The sequence below is a fragment of the Herpailurus yagouaroundi genome, unplaced genomic scaffold, assembly GCF_014898765.1.
Source record: "Herpailurus yagouaroundi ecotype Mexico unplaced genomic scaffold, PumYag 67623, whole genome shotgun sequence".
NCBI classification, from domain to species: domain Eukaryota; kingdom Metazoa; phylum Chordata; class Mammalia; order Carnivora; family Felidae; genus Herpailurus; species Herpailurus yagouaroundi.
This window is the reverse complement of record NW_024420424.1, coordinates 5,320,874-5,330,966: the sequence shown is the minus strand read 5'-3', so window position 1 is coordinate 5,330,966 and position 10,093 is coordinate 5,320,874. Positions and strand designations below refer to the sequence as shown.

The following is a 10,093-nucleotide window of genomic DNA, read 5'->3' as shown; positions in this document are numbered from 1 at the left end:
CAGCTACTCTCTGCCAGAATCTGGACCTTAATCCACAGCTTTCATAGGGCAAGGGGCATTGTGGTAAGGTCAAAGGGTAATCTAAAATAGCACCTTCTTTTTTAAAATGGGTTTTATTTTTTTAAGTTTATTTTTTTTGAGAGACTGAGACAATGCAAGTGGAGGAGAGGCAGAGAGAGAGAGAGAGTCCCATGAAGGCTCCACACTGCCAGTGCAGGGCCTGATGTGGGGCTTGAATCCACAAAGCTATGAGATCATGACCTGAGCTGAAACCAATAGATGCTTAACTGACTTAGTCACCCAGGCACCCCTAAAGTGGTACCTTCTATGCACCAGTCATTTCTACTAGTTATCTAAAGTGATGCCTTCTGTGTGTCACTTTAGAGAATATCAGAACAAGCCTTCTCACATTGCATTCGGAATGTACATTAACCTCCAAAGGCCCTAAACACACAACCTTGAAGGAGGTCATTGCATGGGCATAAACAAAATGAAGGTCCAAAGATGATGGAGTCAGTGTTTTCAGCAATCTTGAAAAAGATATATACACACATACACACAGATGTGGGATAGATAGATGATAGATAGATAGATGATAGATATGTAGATAAAGAATCGAACATTACTCAGACAAAAATAATGAGATATTGCCTTTTGTGACAACATGGATTAACCCAGAGAATATTATGCTGAGAAAAATAATTCAAAGAAAGAAAAATATCATATGATTTCACTTATATGTGGAATATTAAAACAAATCAAATGAACAAACAAAAACATCAAAACAGAAACAGACCCATAAGTACAAAAAACAAACTGGTGGTTGCCAGAAGGGAGGGAGGTGGAGGATGGGTGAAATAGGTAAAGGGGATTAAGAGGTACAAACTTCCAATTATAAAATAAATAAGTCATGGGTATGAGAAGGATAGCATAGGTAGTATAACCAGTAATATTGTAATAACATTATATGGTGGCAGATAGTAACAACATTTAATCATGGTGAAATTGTGTAATTTATAGAATTGTCATATCACTCTATTATACACATAAAACTAATTGAATGTCAACCATACTTCAATAATAATAATTAATAATAATAATAATAATAATAATAAAATCCCAAACATAGACAGCCCCAGGACAAGATGGCTTACAGATGAATTTTACCAATCACTTAGGGAAAAATTAATACTAATCCTTCTGAAACGCTCCCAAAAATTTAAGAGGAGGAGAAAAATTTAAGAACAGGATGCCAAACTCATTCTATAGAGGCAGAATTACCCTGATATGGAAGCCAGATGAAGACACTACAAGAAAAAAAAATCTAGAGACCAATATCCATGATAAACTAAGTTGCAAAAATACTGAAAATAATATTAACAAACTCAATTTAAGAACTAATCAAAAGGATTATACACCATGACTATGTGAAATTTACCCCAGGAAGGATGTTTTAAAATACTCAAATATGAAATATGAGTCCAAGTGGGGCCAGTGAGCTGAGTGGTTTTGCGGTCACTTCTCAGAGACCACTGCTACTTACAGCATAACTGACCAACTAACTGAACATCAGATTTCAGAATTCAAAGAAGCTGTTTCACTATTTGACAAGGATGGTGATGGAACTATAACAACAAAAAGAATTGGGAACTCTAATGAGGTCTCTTGGGCAGAATCCCACAGAAACAGAGTTACAGGACATGACTAATGAAGTAGATGCTAATGGTAATGGCACAATTAACTTCCCAGAACTTCTCATAATGATGGCAATAAAAATCATAGACACAGACAATGAAAAAGAAATTAGAGAAGCATACCACGTGTTTGATAAGGATGGCAAAGGCTATATTAGTGTAGCAGAGCTTAGCATGTGATGATAAACCTGGGAGAGAAGTTAACACATGATGAGGTTGATGAATTCTCAGGGAAGCAGATATTGATGGAGCTGGTCGGGTAAACTATGAAGAGTTTGTACAAATGATGACATCAAAGTGAAGACATTGTACAGAATGTGTTAAATTTCTTGTACAGAATTGTTTATGCGCCTTTTCTTTTTAACTTATCTGTAAAACGTTTCCCCCTGATGTAAAAAAAATATATATATGCACGTACAGGAGCGCCTGGTGGCTCAGTTGGTTAAGCATAAGACTCTTGATATTGGCTCAGGTCATGATATTAAGGTCATGAGATCGAGCCCCATGTGGAGTCCAGTGTTGGGCTCCATGCTGTGCATGGAGCCTGCTTGGGATTCTCTCTCTTCTCTTCTCTCTGTCCCTCCACCACTCACACACTCTCTCTCAAAATAGATATACACTGGGGCGCCTGGGTGGCGCAGTCGGTTAAGCGTCCAACTTCAGCCAGGTCACGATCTCGCGGTCCGTGAGTTCGAGCCCCGCGTCGGGCTCTGGGCTGATGGCTCAGAGCCTGGAGCCTGTTTCCGATTCTGTGTCTCCCTCTCTCTCTGCCCCTCGCCCGTTCATGCTCTGTCTCTCTCTGTCCCAAAAATAAATAAACGTTGAAAAAAAAATTAAAAAAAAATAGATATACAAACATTTAAAAAGATGCCTGTATAGTAATTAGGATTCCATTCCTCCATTTTTTTTCTTTTCTCAGCTTTCTGTCATTGTCCTGAAACCTTATTTTAGAAAATTGATCAAGTAACATGTTACATGTGGCTTACTCTGGATATATCTAAGCTCTTCTGCACATCTAAACAGATGTAATTAGTCAAATGAGGGAACATCTGTGTTTTGCCTTTTTAAAAAAATAGTTTTCTTTAGGAACTGTCAGCATGTTGTTGAAATGTGGAGATGTAACTCTGTGGACTATGGACTCTGTGTGGACAATATTTACTTAAAAGCTACACTATCGCAAAACAGGTGTATTATCCAGGTGCTTGTACACTATTTTTTGGTACTGATGGTCCTGCACCTGAAACATTTTTTTATTACTACTTGATTAAAAAAAAAGTTTATTTATTTATTTTGAGAGAGAGAGAGAGAGCAGGGGAGATGCAGACAGAAAGAGAACGGCAAGCAGGCTCTACTCTGTCAGTGCAGAGCCTGATATGGGGTTTGATCCCATGAACCATAAGATTATGACCTGAGCCAAAATCAAGAGTTGATGCTTAACCAACCGAGCCACTCAGGCACCCCTATTACTTGCTTTTTAAACTTTGCTTAGCCACTTAAAGAAAATCTGCTTATGGCATGATTTGCCACAAATCCATTCCAAGTTTTGTATTTGTTTTCCAATAAAAAATAGTTTACCCCAAAAAATAAAATACTCAAATAAATAAATGTGATACACTTCATAGGATGAAAGATAAAATTTGTACAATCATCTCAAAAAATGCAGAAAAAGCATTTGACAAAATACATTTCTAATGGTAAAATCTGTCAACAGATAGGTAGAGAAAGAACATACCTCAGTATAATAAAGACCATACATGACAAACCCATAGCTAACATTCTATTAATGGAAAATACTAATCTTTTCTTTGAGGATTAAGAACATGACAAAGGTGCCTACTCCATTCTTACTCAACATAGTATTGGAAGTACTAACTAGAGCAATCATCAAGGCAAAGAAATAAAAGGCATTCATATCTGAAATGAAGAAGTACAATTATCACTATTTGTTGATGATACGATCTTATGTAATAAAAATCCCATATACCAAACTAAAAAACTATTGGATTTAAATAATGGATTCCATAAAGTTGTAGGATATAAAATCAATACACAGAAATCAGGTGTTTTTCTATATACTAATAATGAGGCATCTGAAAAAAGAAATAAAGAAAATATCCCATTCACAATAGTATCAAAAACAATAAAATACCTAGGAATAAATTTATCCAAAGAAGTAATGGATTTGTTATAATGAAAAGAATAAGACTTCACTGAAAGAAATCTAAGACACAAATGGAAGGACATCCTGTTTTCATGGATTGGAAGACTTAATATTGTCAAAATGTTCATACTACCCAAAGCCACCTGTAGATTGAATGCAATCCCTATCAAAATACCAATAGCATTTTTCGTGGAACTAGAAAAAGCAATCCTAAAATGTGTATGGAATCATAAAAGATCTTGAATAGATAAAGCAATCATGAGAAAGAATGAAAAAAACGAGGCATCACATTTCCTGATTTCAAACTATATTTAAAAACTATAAGAATTATAATCATGCAGTACTGCAAATAATAATAATAATTAATAATAATAATAATAATAAATAAGCACATAGACCAATGGAACAGAAGAGCCCAGAATTAAACCTCTGCATATATGGTCAAATAATATTTGATTAGGGGGTCAGGAACCTCCAGTGGGGAAAGGATAGTCTTCCAAAAATGGTATTGGAAAAACTGTATAACCTGCAGAAAAATGAAATTGGTCACATATCTCATACCATTCACAAAAATTAATTCTAAAAGGATCAAAGTCTACACATAAAGGCCTTAAGCTATAAAACTCCTGAAAGAAAGCATAGTGAAAAATACTCCTTGACATTGGTCTTAACAGTGCTTTTTGGATATGACACCAAAAGCACAAACAAAAAAAGAAAATATCAACAAGTGGGACTAAATTAAACACAAAACTCCTGCAAAGCAAAAGAAAAAATAAACAAAATAAAAAGACTACCTATAGAATAGGTCAAACTTTTGTCAAACCATGTCATATATCAGATAATGGGCTAATATTCAAAGTCAAACCATAAAAGATTCTTAAAAACTGAGAACAATATGAGGGTTGATGGGGGGTGGGAGGGAGGGGAGGGTGGGTGATGGGTATTGAGGAGGCCACCTGTTGGGATGAGCGCTGGGTGTTGTACGGAAACTAATTTGACAATAAATTTCATATTAAAAATTAAAAAAAAATACAACTGAACAACAACAACAACAACAAAACCAAACAATCTGATTTTTAAAACTGGGCAGAGGACCTAAATAGACATTTTTCAAAGGAAGATATCCAAATTTCTAACAGGTACATGAAAAGGTGCTCAACACTGCTAACCATCAAGGAAATGCAAATTATAAATAGGATGAGATATCACCTCACACCTGTAAATGGAAATCGTCAAGAAGACAAGAAATGAAAACAATGTTGGTGAGGAAGTAATGAAAAAGGAACATTTGTGCACTGGTTGTAAACTGGTTCAGCCACTGTGGAGAACAGTATGGAGCTTCATCAAAAAAATTAAATACAAAACTATCATATGATATTGTAATTCCACTACTGAATTTATACCCAAAGAAAATGAAAAGAGGTTATTGAGGAGTTATATGCACTCCCATGTTTATTGCACCAATAGCTGAGATATGGAAACAACATGTGTCTATCAATTGTTGAACATACAAAGAAGAGGCAGTATATATATCCAATGTAATACTATTCAGCCATGAAGAAATGGAAATTCTGCCATTTGCAACAAGTATGGACCTTGAGAACATGATAATAAGTGACATAAGTCAGGCAGATAAATACAAATACTGTATTGTGTCTTTTATACATAGATTAAAAAAACCTGAAATCACAAAGTCAAAGAGTAAAATGGTGGAACCAGAGACCGGTGGTTGGGGGAATGGAAGAGATGATGTTTCAGGGTACATACTTGCACCTAGTTGATAAATTAGTCCTGGAGACATAATACACAGTATAGGGCTTGTAGACAACAAAAAATGTACTTACAAACATTAAACTTGCTAAGAGACCAAATCTTAATTGCTCTTAACCACAAGAGGAAATGATAATTGTGTGATGCAATAAAAGTATTACCTAATGCTAGAATGGTGATTATATTGCAATATAAAAGTATCAAATCAGGGTGCCTGGGTGGCTCAGTCGGTTAAGGGTCCAACTTGAGCTCAGGCCATGCTCTAGTGGTTCGTGTGTTCAAGCTCTGTGTCAGAATCTCTTCTGTAAGCACAGAGCCTACTTCAGATCCTCTATCCCTCCCTCTCTCTGACCCTCTCATGCTCTGTCTCTCAAGTATAAAAAAAATAAACATGTAAAAAAAAACCCAAATCATGTTGTACACCTTAAACTTACATAATGTTGTATGTCAAATAAATCTCAATTATCTATATACTGATAAATAAATAAAAAATGGATAAATAAAAAATGAAGGTAAATAAGTTGAACTCATACAGCATTCAACTATTCTATATCAACTTACAACTTTGCGTTCTATAAAGAGGTAGAGGAAGAAAGGCATGTTTGGGAAACTAGAGAAGGATCATTACAACAACCAGAGAAGCTTAAGTATTTAGAAAAGGCATTTCTTCTTTTTTGTTAAGTTTATTTATTTGTTGAGAGTGAAGAGAGAGAGAGAGAGAAAGAAAGAATGCATGAGTAGGGGAGGGGCAAAGAAAGAGAGGCAGAGAGAGACTCCCAAGTAGCCTCCGCATTGTCAGCACAGAGCGACGCGGGGATGGATCTCTCCAACCGTGAGATCATGATCTGAGCCAAAATCAAGAGTCGGACGCTTAACTGACTGAACAACCCAGGCTTCCCCTAGAAAAGGCATTTCTAATAATATAATATGCTTAATATAAATCACTTTCAAAACTCTTTTGTTTTGTCTCTGGCTATGAAAATGAAACAAAGCAATAGACTTGTTATTTAAGGTGACCTATAATGTGATGTATCTTCAACTTTAGCTAGAATAGGAAAGTTGTGGAAATTTTCTTGTCTTAAAACTCATGGTAATTAAATAGTTAAACACCGACTGATTACTATGAAGCATGCTTTGTGTTAGGCACTGGGGATATGAAGAAAATAATGACAGAGTTAGCTTAATGATGTTGTCTCTACCTCTTGACCTCCCACTTACTCCTCAGTCCATCTTAATCTGGTTTCTTCTGTCATTATTTTATTATCCATCCATCTGTGAACAAATATTTTTTGAGTACCTACTACTGCCATGTAGTAGCTGGGTCCTGGATTTTTATAATAAAAAAATGTATGGTTGAAATTAACTGTTTACAGATACAATTATATGTTCAGTTTTAGAGATAGAATACATTTTGTTCTAAAATCACCATTGCTTATATTTATGGTCATAATATTTAATATATTTTTAAACTTTAGGTATCATTAAACAAGGACATGAGACTGCTTTGTCTTTTTATTAAAGAGAAGCATGGGTTTAAATAAGGTTAGGAAAGATGTCATTTAAGTAGTTTATTGAGGGATAACCTCCTTCTATATATCTTCTAGGATCATGTCTAGTAAAAATGGAGATTTGACTTAGTTATCTAAATTGCTGTAGTAAGAAACAGGCTTATCTGGACAAGTAAGGACAAGGTCTTTTTTTTTTTAACAGCTCCTTCCTTCACAACAAAGATTACCAAAATTTAGAAAAGCCTTTAAACCATCATCTACACTGGAATTACCTTTGATAAAATACTTTTGCCCTGTGCAGATAAATTAATCTTTCTGAACTTCTATTTTATAACAACCAACAGCTTTACTATTTATCCTTATAAAACAGCTTACTATTTATCCAGCAGTCTATCTTTAGGGCCTCAGTTTCTTCTTGTGTAAACTCAAGTTATTCAGCTATAATTTGTAAGAATTATAGTCTATAATATAGTCTAAATTATTCGACTATAATTTGTAATAATTATATAATTAACATTTTACGGTTTGATTAAATTATTTGTATCACCAGTGTAATCAGAAATTTCCACTAAAGGTCTTCTCTATCCCATGATATATGAGGGTAAAGATATCCCTCTCTTCTAAGTCATCCCTGGTGAAGGAAACCACAAAGTTGTTCTAGATTGTAAAACATTGCAAAATTAGGCAGTGTGAAGCTTACAAGACATGCATTTCAGAATTTAGTGTTCTATGTCATAATTAGTGCCTTATACTGCAAAAAGTAACCACCTCTGAACAGTTTAGGGAGAAGAAATGCAAAGTGCTGCATGGTTTACCTCTGACTTACTTCTTAATTAAGGGTCCCCAAATCCCTATAATACATTCAAGTAAACTTAAATAGCTTATCACAAGAGTTGTTATCACAATAGATGTGGATTTCACAGTCCAGAAAATAATTCTATAGAAAAAAATAGGAGGCACTGGCAGAGATTGTATTTTGCCAAATATATTAAAGCAAATCACCAATTACATCTACTATTACCATTAATATATTTTTAAAGGACATTTTAATCTACCACCTTTATTTAAAGAAAGAACCCAAGCTTGGAATAAAAACATGTTTAACTGGAATGCATTTAGCCTTGTGAAAATGTATTATTTATATTTTTCCCATGTCTGTGAAAATGGTATTATTAATTGGTATTTGAGAACCACCATTGGTATTTGAGTTGCATAAGTTTAAATGAAGTAATTTCATTTTCAGGCTTCAAGTAAAGTAGTGATGGGACTTACGGCTTACTATTAGCTCTTGCAAATTATATGTGCCCAAGAGCCTAGGCTCAGTGCTCAGAAGAAATTTCCTAAGCACAAGTTAAATATAACACACACAAATTAAGCAAAAATTAAAAATAACATTGAAAAGACAAAAGGCCATGCCCTTCTTCATCTCTGGTTACAGTATTTCTTTTAAAATCCAGTTAATCTGATATAAGTATGGCCACTCTGGCTTTCGTTGGATGTCCATTAGCATGATAGATGGATCTCCATCCTCTCACTTTCACACTGAAGTTGACTTTAGGTCTTAAAAGAGTCTCTTATAGGCAGTATATAGATGGAACTTGTTTTTTTTTTTTTTTAATCCATTATGATACTCTATGTCTTTTGATTGGAGAATTTAGTCATTACATTCAGAGTGATTATTGAAAGATATGAATTTAGTGTCAATGTGTTGCCTGTAGAGTTGGTGTTTCTAGTAATGTTCTCTGGTCCTTTCTAGTCTTTGTTACTACACATTCAAAGCAATCCCTATCAAAAATAACACCAGCATTCTTCACAGAAACAGAACAAACAATACTAAAATTTGTATGGAACCAGAAAATACCTTGAATAGCTAAAGTAATGTTGAAAAAGAAAACCAAAACTGGAAACATCACAATTCTGGACTTCAAGCTGTATTACAAAGCTGTAATCATCAAGACTGTATGGTATTGGCACAAAAAATAGACACATAGATCAATGGAACAGAACACAAAACCCATAAATGGACTCACAAATGTGTGGCCCACTAATCATTGACAAAATAGGAAAGAATATACAATGGAAAAAAGGCAGCCTCTTCAGCAAATGGTGTTGGGAAAAGTAAACAGCAACATGCAGAAGAATGAAACTGGAGAACTTTCTTACACCATACAGAAAAATAGTAAATTCAAAATGGATGAAACACCTAAATGCAAGAAAGGAAACCATCAAAATCCTAGAGGAGAAACAGGCAGCAATGTCTTTGACCTCAGCAGCAGCAGCTACCTACTAGACTTATCTCTGGAAGCAAGGAAAACAAAAGCAAAAATGAACTACTGAGGCCTCATCAATATTAAAAAAAAAAAAAAAACCTTATATACAGCAAAGGAAACAATCAACAAAACTAAAATGCAACTGACAGAGTGGAAGAAGATATTTTCAAATGACATATAAGATAAAGGGTTGGGATCCAAACTCAACATCCCTCCCCCACAAAAAAAAATTATCCAGTGAATAAATGAACAGACACTTTTCCAAAGAACATATCCAGGTGGCTAACAGACACATGAAAAGATGGTCAACATCACTCACCATCAAGGAAATAGATATCAAAACCACAATGAGATACCACCTCATACTTGTCAGAATGGCTAAAATTAACAACTCAGGAAACAACAGAAGTTGGTGATGATGCAGAGAAAAGGGAGCACTTCTCCACTGCTGAGAGGAATGAAAACTGGTGCATCCACTCTGAAAACAGTGTGGAGTTTCCTCAAAAAACTAAAAATAGAACTACCCTATGACCTAGAAATTGCACCACCAAGTATTTATCCAAAAGATACAAAAATGCTGAATCAAAGGGGCCCATGCATCTCCCATATTTATAGCAGTGTTATCAATAATAGCCAGTTTAGGGAAAGAGCACAAATGTTCAACTAATGAATGAATACAGAAGATGTGGT

The 10,093-nt window shown here is 34.8% G+C and overlaps 1 pseudogene; it reads left to right on the top strand.

The window, feature by feature from the left end:
- The first annotated feature begins 1,460 nt into the window (after window positions 1–1,460).
- On the top strand, window positions 1,461–2,109 carry LOC121025336 (calmodulin-like; annotated as a pseudogene).
- Window positions 2,110–10,093: the final 7,984 nt, after the last annotated feature.